Source organism: Quercus lobata, chromosome 4 (genome assembly GCF_001633185.2).
Source record: "Quercus lobata isolate SW786 chromosome 4, ValleyOak3.0 Primary Assembly, whole genome shotgun sequence".
Taxonomy (NCBI): Eukaryota; Viridiplantae; Streptophyta; class Magnoliopsida; order Fagales; family Fagaceae; genus Quercus; species Quercus lobata.
In genome coordinates, this window is record NC_044907.1 from 86,527,716 (window position 1) to 86,542,563 (window position 14,848).

Below are 14,848 nucleotides of genomic sequence, written 5' to 3' on the forward strand. Positions count from 1 at the left end.
CTCCTCGGTCGCCGTAGCTCGCTCCTCGTCGTCATCGTCGTAGCTCGCGCCTCGTCGTCGTCGCCGTAGCTCGTCCCTTATCGCAAATCGCAGATCGTAGACCGTAGATCGCAATCGCAGTCGCCAGTCGCAGATCGCTCTGCTCGGTGCTAGTAGATCGCAGATCGCAGTCACAGTTGTCGTCGCCGTAGCTTGGTGTTAGCAAATCGCAGATCGCAAATCCCTCTGGACCGGCAGACCCTCCCTAAGCTTCAGCTCCCTCAAGGTATTTCTAATTTCTCTCTCAGTTTCTCAGTCTCTCTCTCTTTTTCTCACTGAGTGTGATTTTCTAAAATAATAAGTCTCTCTCTCTCTTTGGTCTTTATTTAAATTAACTCAGTAACTCTCTCTCTCTCTCTCTCTCTGATTGGCTATTTGGCTGGCCAAATGAATCACTCCTCTCTCTGATTGGCTGGTCGAATGGATCATTGTTTGTCTTTATTTATATTTTGCTTTTTCCTGTTCTGTCTTTTTGAATTTGGTTTTAGTGTTTATTTTATCCGTTGGTGCTGTGTTGGTCAGTGTGTGTTCTGTGTTGGTGTAATATTAATTGTTTTTAGTGAATATTGTGATTTGTGAATCTTGCGAAATTTTCTAATTGGCAGGCAATTATGATTGGGCATCAGGCAATAAGGCTTATACTTATCCATTGAGTGGGGTGGAGATAGATGGGCTGATGGGCACATCACACATGGGGCTGGGAGCACAATAATTAAAGTAATATAATATGTTGTACATGACACTGTTTTAATTATTGTGCTGCATATGAAATGTGTAATGTTAGGTCTTTTTAGTGTAATGTGTACAAGGGGCTAAATAATATAATAAATTAAAGTAGTATAATTAATGACAAACAAATTAAAGTAATATAGTTTATTGTTACGCTAAACAACAATAATTAAAGCTGTATAATTAACCAATATATTATAAAAGACAAATAAATTAAATTATGTTAGGCTAAATAATAATTAATAATTTTATAATTAATGAAATAATAATATAACAAATTATAGTTTATAAAAGACAAATAAATTAATAAAATAACTAAACAACAATAATTAATAATTTTATTAATATTTCAAACGAATTTATAGTTTATTGTAAGCAACCTTTGTTCATTTATTTTCTTTTCATTTTTTTTCCTTTTGAGGTTTTTGGATGTACAAAATGCAAATTTGTTTTGGTTTTAAGAACATTTTTTTTTTTTCAAAGCACAAACTTCATACAGGCCAAATTTTGAATTTCGGTCGGTATTTACCGAAATGTCCCAAAACACTCGAAATAGACTGAAATGGCCCGAAATTTTTTCAAAGTAAAATAGGAATACCCTGGATAAAATTCCTGAAGTCGCCACTGTTCAAAGCTCTTGTAATGATGTTAAGAAAGTTTTGTTTTCTCATGTATGTAGACAAGGAAATAGACATGCCCATATCTTAACAAAACATGTTATTAGTACTGTTGACTTTATGGTTTGGATGGAAAAGAATCCTTGTTTTTTGGAACAAGTTCTCCATCATGATGTAATGTTCTCTTGTGTTTAATAAAAGTTTTCAAGTTATCTATCAAAAAAAAAAAAAACTTTTAGCTTTCCACCATTCAGTTCCAACCGATTTGCTTCGATACATTTTGTTCTGTTTTGTTGTTTTCCCAACATTTTTGATGTTATCATAAATACATGAAATGCTTGGCGTCATGACGAGTGACGACTAGTCACTTGTGGTATATTTTGAGTATATTCTACTGGATCTGAACAGACCGCTAAATTTGCACAAGTATAAAAATAAAGACTACAAACACAAGCAAAGACCCATGTTCCCCAACACCCAAACGGCCAAACCCCGCCCCTTTTCGATGTTAAAATTCTTTTAATAATAATAAATATTTAATAATTTGTTGTCATGTGCCTCCTTGTCCCCCTACTCGGAAAAAGTATTAATATCAAATTTAAATAGGTTTCTTTATTTCTTTTCCTTTATCCTATCCGTACAATTTTCTTCCCAAATATAAATAGTTTTTATAATAAATCAAATAATGGGCCAAAATGGGCATTTGTCCATTTCATCAAAACCTTTCAGCAAAATACTCATGTTCTAAAACTATCTAACAAAATACTCCTATTTTAAATTCGATTTTCTAAAAATCCAGTTTCAATGAAAAACTCGATTTTTAGAAAATTGAGTTATGTGAAATCAAACTTAAAAAAAAAAAAAAAAAAAACATGGAACTCGAGTTCCATGTAAAATTTTCCATATTACTCGATTTTCATCAAATCGAGTTTTTCATTGAAACTTGATTTTCTAAAAATCAAGTTTCAAAACAGAGACATTTTGCTAGATAATTTCAGAACATGAGCATTTTGCTACACCTTTTGGGCAAAAAGGGCAAATGCCCATTTTGGCCCAAATAATGGGTTAAAAAATGATACAGATGATTGAAGCTAGAATTCAAAAAGATTTTTCATTATTTTTGTGTTACCTAAAATGAAAAATATATTTGTAAAAAATGATTTTTCAATAATGAAAAAAAATTGATACAAATGATTGAAGCCAGCATACAAATATTTTTGTGTTACAAATATATTTTTCATTAATGGCTTTGTTTGCTTGAAGTCTAGATTTTTTGAATTTGCTATTGTCAAATGCAAGTGAGAATTTTAAAAAATTCTTCATTCAGCTTTCGACAAATTTTTATATTTTAGATACAAGTTTGGCATGATTTTGGTGATACAATACTTTGTAGTATTGTGGGACAAAATGAGGATATACCTCTTTTGGCAAAAAGTTCTAGCAAAATGCGTCCCTTTTTGAAACTATTTAGAGATATGCTACTGTTTTGAAACTCGAGTTTCAGTGTGGAACTTGAGTTTTTTTTTTTTTTTTTTTTTTTTTTTTTTTTTATAGTTTAATTTGGCTATAAATCGATTTTCTAAAAATTGAGTTTTAAAACAAGAGCATATTGTTAAATAGTTTTAGAAATGGGATATTTTACTGGGACTATAAAATATGCGGGTCTATAGCCATGGTTTAAATGCGGCTACAAATACCCTATAGCCTCGTTTTATAAAACGCAGCTATAGGATAGTTCTGCAGCCTCGTTTTATTGGGTCGGGCCTATGGCCGCAATTTTCTATAGGTCCAGCCCAATTTGAACTATCCATTTTTTAAAGAGAAAGCCTCCTGTCCGGAGCTGGCAGTGGCAGGAAAAAGTTTATTTAGGCTACGAATCAGGAGCTACCACGTCAGACATTTAATGAGGAACCAGTACACTCTATTGTACAGGATTATAACTCAATTAAAACTAAAATCATCAAACACGTATCAGATCAGAAGCCCTACCTGGAGAAACAGCACCAACGCCTAACCCATTCCATCTCCTCCTCTCCTCTGACCACCGGAGCTCCACCCCGCCGCTGGAGCCACCACGGCGTTGTTCTGAGTCGGCGCCGACGCACCCAACCTCAAGGTTTGTTTTAATTTCTGTTTATTGTTTGATTAGTTATTTCCCCAAAATTTATTAGGTTTCGAAATTTTGATGGGTTTGGGTTATTTTTTGGATATCAATCTGTTCATATTGGTATGGGTTTTGTTGATTTATGTGGATTTTGGTATTTTCATGGGTTTTGATTGGATTCTTAAGTGATAGGCCACCCACCTCTCTTTTTTATCTATGATTTTATAGTAGCCTTTTTTCTGAAGAAACAATTTCAAAAGAAGGGGAAATTGTCACAAGATGGCTTACAACCCCAGTGTAAGAATCAATAATGAAGTTTTGATAGGTGCTGAAACTCTAGACAAGACCCAATCCCCTGTTTCGCTCCACACAATTGATAGCTAGCAACACAACTCTTTTAATTAGAACCCAATCCCTTGTTTTGATATGGAAGTTTACTTTCTTTTTTCTCTCACCTTTTATTTTTATTATTGATGTGTTGTTGATTGCGTACTCAACTCAGATTTATGTCATTGACTCATCTCCCCAGCAAGTTTCATTTTATCTAGTTGAGGTTGCCACATTAGGTATGCGCAAATTGACAGATCAGTGATCTGGGTTTGGAGTTACTTCAACAAGAGAGACATTGGTAATGATATTAAGTATCAATTAATTGAATAGTGGAAAGGTCCCTGGGCCCTGGCTAAGATGGTAAAGGTGAGCAGTGGGGTCAGGGAAGATCTTTAAGTTCAAATCTTCCCAATTAAACTAATTTGACAAATAGTAGAGAGCCTTGATATGGTATTTAATGATAATAGATAGTGTTTCAAGAACAAATTTTGATAGAAAGTAGCAGGGTTAAGATTGGACTTTAAAACTATTATGTTTCATAGACATGGCATTGATAATATTAACAAGCTTCAACTAATTACTAAAAAATGCACCGCCTTTAATCCCAAAAAAAAAAAAAAAAAAAATGAAAAACATGAGTAAAAAAACTCCTGCCTCTTCTCTTGAGTTAGGAGCAAATAAGTAGGGTGTGACATTGGAAATTTTAACTGACACTCACATTCTATATTTACTTTAGGCTTGGTTGTGATACTTTTCTGTTGTAGTGTTTGTTGTGTTCCACTTTACACGTTAATAATAATATACTGTCTAGGCTTTAGAGTTTAGTTTCATTGTTTTTCAATTAAGATTTGTTGATTATCAGGTTTTATGTAATTGTTACATAAATCTAGCTTATGTCAACTCATTTTTCTTACAGGTTTCAGTAATTGATATAGAAAGACCCACTCTATTATATCAAAACCACATTGCAAGTGAAATTTGCACTGGTGTCATCTCTCTTTTCAATTCCAAACCTGCATTTTACATGGTTTTGAGAAGAATGTTTTAGTGGTTGAGACAGAATTTGTTGAAGTTCTAGCATTCAGGTTAGCAAGTCAATGTGTTCCATCTTTTTGTAAATTAGGTATTAAATGCAGGCAAAAATAACTATTTCTAGGTTGCCCCGTCGTGATTATATTGTCATATTTATTTAATTTTCAGTTTGTGTTTCTTTTTTCCTTTTTTTTTAAACCTTGACTTAAATTTTTGGATTTGCTTTTCTTGGGAGCTTGTGTTCAATAGGAATCCAACACCAAAATGAATTTAATTAAATGAGAATCTTGTTTTCTATTATAGGTTCCTTTTCGACAAGTTTTCTTATTGTGGTTGTTGAATTCTCCACTGTCAACCTAGGCCTCTGGGACACAGCTTGTATCATTTATTTGATAGCTATTATAATATTTTTAGCTCCAAATATAATTTTATACTACTTGTAATTTCAATTTTTGCCTACTTGTAATGTCAATTTGCTCTCTATATGTACCAGAGTGCAATTAAAGATGTAGTTGGAGCTGTTTTATGTAGAGTTTATTGAGTTGTGGAGCAGGGTGTTCATTGAACCTCCACAGGTATTAATTGATCTATGTTGTCTTTTTAACCTCTGAATTGTGTTTTGGGTATAAAGTTTAGACCTTTTTAAAGATCCATGGTGTTTCTGTTTGATAATGTTTGGTAATTATTAGTTCTGGTTTGATGACCTTACAACATATTCAGATGCAAGTTGTTTGCAACTAAATTTTTACTAGAATTTGTTTATGTGTAACTAAATTTAATCATATAAATTGTCTTCTCTTTTGATAGTGGCCTTTCAGCAGTGGATGCTGTCATGGAGGGTTGTTCGGCCTGCGAGGAACTTAGGTGTGATGGAACAGGTTGGATGTTAAATTAAGGGAAATGCAGTATTGTTAAATTTGCATGCCCTGATGATCTAGTTTGCTTTTCCCAGCATATGATTCTTTATCATGTTTTAATTTGTTGATTGTGGTTTGTTTGTGATTGTGCTTGATTTGATGGTCAAGGTGTATGGGTATTACAAGTGGGAGATCAGTTTGTTTAGGTCTTAGTTTTCATGCTACAGAGGAAAAACATGTCAAACCAATTTAATAGTTCATTTCATGTTTCTGAGTTTATGGTTTATCAACACACTAGTTTTTAGATTTAGAGTATATTGGTTTGTATCAGTATATGTCCTTTCTTGTAATCATAACCCATGTTCTTGTAACAAAAATCATCAAAGGCATCCAATGAAACTTTCTTCTTATAAATTTGCCTCTCCTTTTTGTTTCATTCTTTTTCTCCTTTATTTTGAGTGGTGTTGGTAATGTGCAATGAAGATCAAGTCAGAAAGCCTTTAATGCTACTCCAACGAACCCCTGAGCCTGGCAGTTGTTGTACTGGGCCTTCTTTACTTCTTGATTCATGTACACATATCTCTTCTTATCTCCATAAATTCTTCTGCAATCCACTGTTATATGCATCATACCTTGTCTTCGGGAAATCTTTCTTTTTCATAATTTTGACTCAATCTTTTTGTCTTATTACCTTTTATGCCTTTTATTAGAGAAAAGCTGAGCATGTTTTCTGCTCTTCAGTAGCTTATCATTTTCTTCAGTTGTATTGATTGCATTTTAGAGTTCAAAAGCTTTTAATATGTGATACTTTAGAGGTCATGGGTTTTAGAGTTCAGAAAAGCTTTTAAGTAGCTAAAAGTCATCAAATCAAAACAATGCAAAAAAGCCCTAGGTGGGTCCAATGTTGTTGCACTTGCCTAACTATTTAGAGGGTGATAGTAAGTTTTCTCCAACCCCCATAATTAAAAGAGGGGAAGACAAAATGAATGGTCCATCACTTTCTCATGGTGATTTTCCATTAAGAAACTAAAAGAAACACATCAATGAAAAATCAAGATCTTCATTGTTGAATTATGGAGGCTAAGACTGCTAGTCTCTTTCCCACACTTTTAATGGCTCCACTTAGAAGTTCATATATGTTGCTGTTTTTTGGTTCACTAAGTGGTATCTATGGTTTGGTGGGACTAAAATTGATTTCATTACCTTATAGAAGGCATTAGGCCCTGTGTTGTCTCTCACCTAACCTTAAAAAGAGAGATATGAGTCATACCTACAACATACACTGCCTGTATACATGGAAAATTTGGCTTGGCCTAGGTGTAACTTGGAATTGAAACAAACACTAAGTGGTGACTGATGAGGGACCACATTGGATATTTTTCTACATTGGGGACTGGACCCAAATCCCCAACCATTAGTATGAAACCAAAAAATTACCTCAACTCAGCTAGATAAAGAGGCTCACTAGTTTGCTTAAAAAAAACAAAGATTAAAAAGAAAAAGAGGCTCACTAGTTCACAAATCTTCCAAGAAAAAGAGCAGAAAGTGCTGCATCAATCTTACTTTCTAGCTTGTTTATTTTAAAGACCAATTGAGATGCGCAGCTAGTCAACTACATGGGTTAATTTCTTTTTTAATTAGCTTATTTTTACATTTGTTTTTCTATAAATCAAAGTACCTATGGGATAAATCTTTTCACTATCAAAAATTAATTTTTTCTCCTCCACCGTATGGTCCATAATACTGTCACCAGGATGGTGGACAACCATTTGTTCTGTTCTTTGTCAAAAGGCTTGATGTCCAACACGGTGATCTAGTTATGAAGGTTGTGAGGGTTGAGAAGATCTACTCTTAGGTCAAATTAGATCCAAGCCACACAGCTTTGCCAAAGGGGAACTTGAGGAAAAGTTGATCAAAACTTTCTTCCTCTTGATTGCAAAAGAGGACTTGTCTTATATGGTTTCAGCCAGAGTTTGGTCCTGAGCAGCAGCGAAAGACTTGTCTTTTTAAAAAAAAGTAATCATGTATACATATTGTTTAGTTCGTGCATAGAGTTACAAAATCTCTTATATTCTTAGTTAATTAGGGTATCATGCATATGAACCATCTGAGGTATGATTGTTTTTTTTTTTTTTTTTTTAATAGGAACTTTTATACTTGTTCTATATAGTGTTGAAATGATGTAATTGTCCTTTTTTCGTTGAATAAATTCTTATAAAAAAAATATAATTACTTTGGTGCAAGATATATACAAATTAGTAGACGTAAATATAAAAAGAAAATGTTTACCAATAAAAAATATATAAAAAGAAAATGGCCCTTTTGGATGTAACCTGCTATTATTTGAGAAGTCCTCCCTCCCCTTGCAAGTGAATTACTTAATATTTAAGCTTTGTTGTCTTATGTAATTGTTTAAAATCTTTTCTTGTCCTACTTTGGTTCAGTTCCGGACTACATTATTAGTAGATTTATTTTCTTTTACTTAAGGTATTGAGTTTTAACATTGTTTACAATTTGCCTGATCAATAAAATTTCTATTCGATATATGTTTTTAATGGTTTATTTTTCACTGGGTATATGCATGGCATGGGTGATGGTTTATGGGCCAGGGCCACTGATCTCATTCTCATGTTTGACCATTTTGAAGTTTGGAATGGGGGGAATGAAAGTGTATTATGTGCGCTAATATATACTTTGGAATCAAGGCATTAATATTTCAGCTAGACCTTTTTTTTTTTTTTTTTTTCCCCTCTATTTACTGATGCTATATTCTCTCTTTCCCCATATTTTTATGGGTTAAATTAACCAAGCTTGTGTAATTTTTTTGTACTTTTTAAATTTCATTTTAAGGAATGTTATGTTGTTTATGAAGCATATATATATATATATATATATATATATATATAAATATATATATTTTTTAAAATAAAATCATGTTATGTGAACATGATTATTGTTGGGTGGTGAAGAAAGTTCTTTTTTGACACTTAACTTCTAGTCTTCTTTCATCACTCAAGATCCTAGGGATTGGGATCTTTTAGTAAAAAAATTTGAAGTCATTTGATGTCCCTGCGCTAAAGTATATGGGGGATGAAGGTCGTGCACCCTTGCCCTTTCAACTAACTAAGGAGGTATGTGACTTGGGCCCCAACTATGTTCTGCAGTTGAATAGTCCAACCATCTTATCATCAATTTGTGTTTTTTATTTTTTTGGAGAAGTAACCATCTTATCTCTCATTTGTTTTTTTGATACCAAGCAGATGCATTCGATTGGTATCTATTCTCGGCTTGACCAAGTTTTTAATGCTCCTAATGCTGTTAAGGAGGTTTGGACTGGTCAATTTGGTTTGGATCGTTCAGTAAGCTCCCTTCGCTTTCTTTTTCAATTTGTGATGTATTTGATTGCGGGCAGTTAGAGGGGCTGGGCCTCATGAAGTTGGGGAGTTTGAAAATGTGGTTTTTGATTATGTTTTTTTATCAGGAGCTTATCTATTTTCAACTTTGCTCAGTACGTAGGGTCCAAGGAAACTGATCAAAATGCTGTGCTGTGACTTTGTTTGCTGGTATATGTCACAGGAAAACCCCAAGGTGAATTGAACTTTTCAATGCAGCAGTGGCTGCAAAGGTCTATTGGGCTGAGCCATCGGACCAGGAAAAGGAAGAAAAAAAAAAAGAGCGGCTATGGCTAAATTAAAAAGGTTATAGCCGCGTTTTTTTTTCGTGTGTATGTGTAGTTGTTTGGTAGTCATGGAACTTTTCACCAAAAGGGGTATATCCCCATTTTGGCCTAGTATTGTGTGAATTATGATTTGAGTTGACTATATATCAACTATTTGTTATACTTTTTTTTTTTTTTTTTTTTTTTGAGAAACAACTCTTTGTTATACTTGTATTGTCTAGTTGTTCGTTGTCATTTTTTAAAAGAGAAACTGAGATAGTTTATTTGTAATATACAAAATCAACCCAATTTTGGATTCATACGATACATACGTAACTTCTCAATGCTTTTCATATCATTAATTTAATTGTCTTCGAATTGTTGCGGTTTGCAGCTCCTGTAAAAGGTGCAACCCAATGTAAGCTAAAAGTTGATGTTAAATATGATTTTTTCCAAACTGATCTAAGATGAAAAAACAGTAGATTTTTTTGCTAATAGGAATTTGTAAGTATCCCATGTAGTTTTCTTTCATTATATTAGTTACATAGCTATATGTCATACAGGTAGCTAGTATAGTGTGTGTATATGTGTGTGTATACTCCCACACTCAGGATGTTATTAACAATGTTACCTGTGACTTCCCGAATGCCTCACAAGGCACTGCTACCTTTATTGTCTAAGCTCAAGCTCAAGCTCCTGCTTAAGCTACTGCATTTGCTAAGTCATCTACTAAGTCAAAAAAAGAAGTCTGCCTTCGATGGACTTGGTAAAACTACCTTGATTGCCTTGTTAAAATAGCTTTGAAAGCATGAAGAGGAAGTTGCAAATGCTAACTTGGGACGATGAAGATGAACAAGAATTCAAAGCATCATCAGAAGCCTCTTTTTCTAAGAAAGATGATCCTTATTACACTTATGATCAGGCACTTTTTTGTCATAATCCTGTTTCCACCCCTGATTTAGTTGATGATTCTGTTGGCACATGCTAACAAAACTGCTAAAACCAATGTTGATGAGAGATTTATTGGAAGAACTACTCTCGTCTACTTTTGACTACTTTTTATGAATGTGAAATGAATAGTAAAAGACTTTTGATGCTCCCCACCATGCAAAAAATGCCAAGATGCTTTTGTGTTCTCAACTACTTTTGAATGAAAATTGAATAGTAAAAACTGGTTTTTACTACTATTACTTCTTGAATGATTCTTGTTACTCTCCACAAGGGTTGATTCCAATTGAATAGTAAAAGATTATTTTTGCTACCATTACTTCCTGAATGATTCATGCTCCTTCCCATGAGTGTTGATTTGAGTTGCTCCTCGCTATGTAAATAGTGCTTACTTTACCTATGAAAGAGCTATCCCTTTCAAGTTGTATTTATAACTTATTTTTCTTACTATCTTTAAAATTTCCCTTTAGTCTTTAGGCTACCTCTAGTGGGTCTTAAACTTGTAATCTTTACCTAATTCCTGCTCAGGAAAATCATGTATCTACTATCTCTTCCTGTAAGTGCTTTATTTTAAGCTTATTAACTTTAAGCTTTTATTGCAATCATTTGTTAAGTATCTACTGTTACTTACGCCAAGATTATTCATTTTACTGTTATTTACTTTAAGCTTACTTTAATTCTTATTTATTTATTAAAAAAAACTACAACTTATTTGTTATTATCAACTTATTCAGATAAAGTAAACTAAGCATTTTAACAAAATATGCAACCTACTTTTTGTACATATCAACTTCTTCTTTGGTTTTGTTTTTGTTTTTTTGTTTGTTTATTTGGTTTTTTTTTTTTTTTTTTTTTTTTTTTTTTTTTTGGGATAAATAACAAAACAAGTAGCCAACATTACGTTACGTTTTATGTTTTTTTTTTTTTCGATTAACATGCATCCTACTTGGTTGGTGCCTATACAATACCTAAGGGAACCATTCTAAATTATATTTTAATTTTACTATTAATATTTAATTAATAGCTTTTTCATATAGGACTTTCTTTGTCAACTTCTAGAAACCATTTATTTCTCTATTTGTTTATATCATGTTAGCTTCCTTTAAACCCCCCTCTCTCTCTCTCTCTCTCTCTAGATTTGGGACTTTTCTTTCTAACAAAAGATTTGGATATAATGATAAAATCTTAGCAAAAGAAAGCTTTGAATCCGTTTCGTTGGTAAAAATTGGGTAGAAGAGATGTGAGTGTTGTTGACCGATGAAAATGCAAGTGATTTGGGTAATTGTTGAATGATAAAGTGTATCAGATTTTGGTAAAATCAATAATAATATTTAAATGGGGAGAGAGAAAAGATAGAGCATCTATTGGAAAATATATTTGAAATAATAAGTAGATAAAACTATTTACTCACTATATGAGATGAAAATTTGGCTAAGCTGCTAGAGATTCTCTTAGATGTACGTATTCTTAATGAACATAGGGAAAAATTAACGGATGTCCCAAAAGCAGTAGTTTAGGAATTATTTTCAGAAAGTTTATGGGAAAAAAATAATTAATTGTTTTGACAAATTTTTATATTTCCCAAGAAAATGGTGTCAACACTTTCCTAAAATGATTTATTAACAAGTCTTATACTTCTTCCAACTTGCTATTGGCGTCTCCAATCTCCATCCTTTGAATGGAAGAATTATAAATTGAGGTAATCTTAAAAGGGACCTAATAGCATACGGTAGTAATTCTTGGGAAAGAACCCACTTTACGACACAAAAGACCATCCAACTTCTCTACACCTTGTTCTTCTTAAGAGTAGGAATGGCAACGGGTCGGGTTTGGGCCGGGTTCTTTGAAACCCAGATCCGACCTGCGGGTCTTTCACTGTTACCCGAACCCGGCCCGTTTAATTAACGGGTCTTTATTTTAGCCCCAAACCTGGCTCGTCGGGTCTCCACGAGCCCCGCGGGCCCCGTCTAGCCAACCACTTCCGGGCCTAATCCGTGGCCCAATCTTTTATATATATATATATATATATATATATAAACCCAAACACAAACAGCAACACAAATCAATCAACATTCTTATCAGTCTTGCTGAAATGAGATTCTACAGAAAATAAATAATAAATAAACACAAAAATAGAAGAACTAGAACTCCATTTTCACATTAAAAAAAAAAAAAAAAAAAAAAACCCATTTATGGACCGATTTTTACATTAACACAAAAACATCAACTCCGATTCACATTTAAACAACGCAAAATATAAACATGCATTACATTCTATACAGATTGAATCCTCAAACAAATACCCAAACAAAAACTATTGAGAGAGGAAATGAACCCAAAACAAAAATGAACCCAAAAAAAAAAAAAAAAAAAATGAACCAAAAAAAAAAAAAAAATGAAGAACTATAGCTACTAAACTGACTAAAGCTCCATCGGCGGTGCTCCGATCTAACAACACGGCCTCATCTCTCTCCGATCTATGGATTTCGTGCTCCTCCATGACAAACGGCAACCACCATGAGATCTGTGCTCCTCCACGAGGGTGAGGGTGGGTTGGTGAGTGAATGAGAGTGATGGTGAGGATGAGATGTGAGTGAGAGTCAGTGAGGGGAGGATGACATGTGAGTGAGTGTGAGCGTGAGAGGGAGAGTCTGAGTCTGTGAGGGTGAGGTGAGTGAGGCGGCTGAGTTGAGAGTGAAATGAGGGAAATGAGTTTTAGGGTTAGAGTTGATATATATATATATATATATATACCATAAAGGGGGAAGGGGACACGCTGCTGAAGAGTGTGAGTGGAAGCACAGTAATATTGTAAATGGAAATAATGTAAAGAACTTGAAAATAAATAGCTTGAAAGTAAATAACTTGAATGTAAGAACAATAATAAGGCGGTAGAACCAGCCAAGCAATATATATCAAAATAATTCAAAGTAAATAAAAACAATAGTTCAAAATAAATGAAAGCAATTTAGAACCATCCGGTATGGCGGTAATCCGTCCAAGGTGGTGGTAGCAACAAATAAAGTAATGAATATAGAACTGAAAATACTTCTTATTGAAAGTAGGATAAACACTTACAGCAGTAGTAGTGAATACAAGATCTCAACAGTTACAGGTTAACAATTACAAAGCTTGAACTAGTCCTAGTTACAAGGTTTGTAGGATTACAAAGTTTGTAGTGAATAAGGATGAACAAGGTAGTAGTAGTAGAAGTAGGGTGAGTTCTCTCTCTAAGAAGGCTAGTTCTAAGGGAAGAGAAATCAGAAGTAAAACTTGACTTGAGAAGCCCTGAAATTTAAAGGACAACCCCCCTTAAATAGGCAAAATTTCGGAGTGAACAGTGTCATGAACAGTAAAAGTAAACAGTAATTTGTGAACAGTGATCCGTGAACAGTAATCAATGAACAGTAAAAGTAAACAGTAATTTGTGAACAGTGATCCGTGAACAGTAATCAATGAACAGTAATTAGTGAACAGTAATTTGTAAATAGTATTTTTTCCCCTTTTTGAAATAAAACTTCTGAACTTTTGACAATTATTTGGTCCAACATGTCAGGAGAAGCATGGCAAAAGGCAAAGGGAGAAGCATGCATGCCACCACTAAGTACGTAGATGCTCCATACTTTTCTCAAAAGACTTCAAAGTTGGCATCATGTGTGGGCAAAAAGGAAGCCTTTGTCAGAGCATTATTTCTTCACAACCATCATGGCCTGTGCCTTTCAAACTATTTTGAATATTGTAATAGATCTGGCCGTTGTGCAGGCTAGACAAAAGTGGCCGTTGTGCAGGCTAGACAAATAGGGGAATCAAAATCTTCCGAAAAATCCAGAAGAATTAGTTCCGGATTTTCCGCAACATATTTGTGAAGGACAATAAAATATTTTGGCTGTTGTGCAAGCCAGACAAATAAAGTAACACCAGTCTCAAAATAGTAGTAACTTCATCAATCAGTAGAGGGAGCATCGGAGGGATAACCATCAAAAGGATCAAAAGGACCTTGTGGAGAGTCACATACATGCTCATGGTAAATAGCATACTTATTACAAAATCCACAATATAAAATTGGCTCAAACTTTGGAGTTTTTCCTGGGATAAGGAGACTGTTTAGATTAGGATGATCTTTTGTTTGTAGGTGAACAAAGGCATCAGCATAGGGTTTGGGACCAAAAACAGCAATTCTACCTGTGCTTCCTATGAAATGATAATTTTTCCATAGATCATGAGCAACTTCGCGAATTTGATTATTAAAATAATTCCTCCACCATTTTGCAAGACCAGAAGGATCTTCAAAGGACAATTGAGAATTTCCTTTGAACCAAGGCACTTGGTGAGTATAACCATTGATGAGAATAAGATGCTTTGAGGGGTTAACATTCATCCAGTTATTTCTCTCCCATTTTGGTAGAGTGCTCCAGCATCTAATGGTAACAAAAGGTCTAGTGGAAGAGTTTTCAAACCCTTTAATAGCATCCTGAATGATCTGTGGAAGTTGGCTGGCTTGTTTATGACTTGTTAACTTTACAAACCTAACAAA

The 14,848-nt window shown here is 33.9% G+C and overlaps 1 long non-coding RNA gene across 8 annotated transcripts; it reads left to right on the top strand.

Annotated features, from left to right (window-relative positions):
* Nucleotides 1-3,356: 3,356 nt before the first annotated feature.
* LOC115986765 lies at nucleotides 3,357-9,686 on the top strand. Of its 8 annotated transcripts, none has more exons than XR_004090871.1 (7): nucleotides 3,357-3,501; nucleotides 4,736-4,904; nucleotides 5,155-5,229; nucleotides 5,345-5,426; nucleotides 5,659-8,839; nucleotides 8,969-9,067; nucleotides 9,190-9,686. It is a non-coding gene; the product is annotated as an uncharacterized LOC115986765 (long non-coding RNA). The 8 variants fall into 8 exon arrangements; XR_004090870.1 differs by having other exon boundaries at nucleotides 9,218-9,686; XR_004090873.1 differs by having other exon boundaries at nucleotides 9,285-9,686.
* The last annotated feature ends 5,162 nt before the right edge of the window (nucleotides 9,687-14,848 follow it).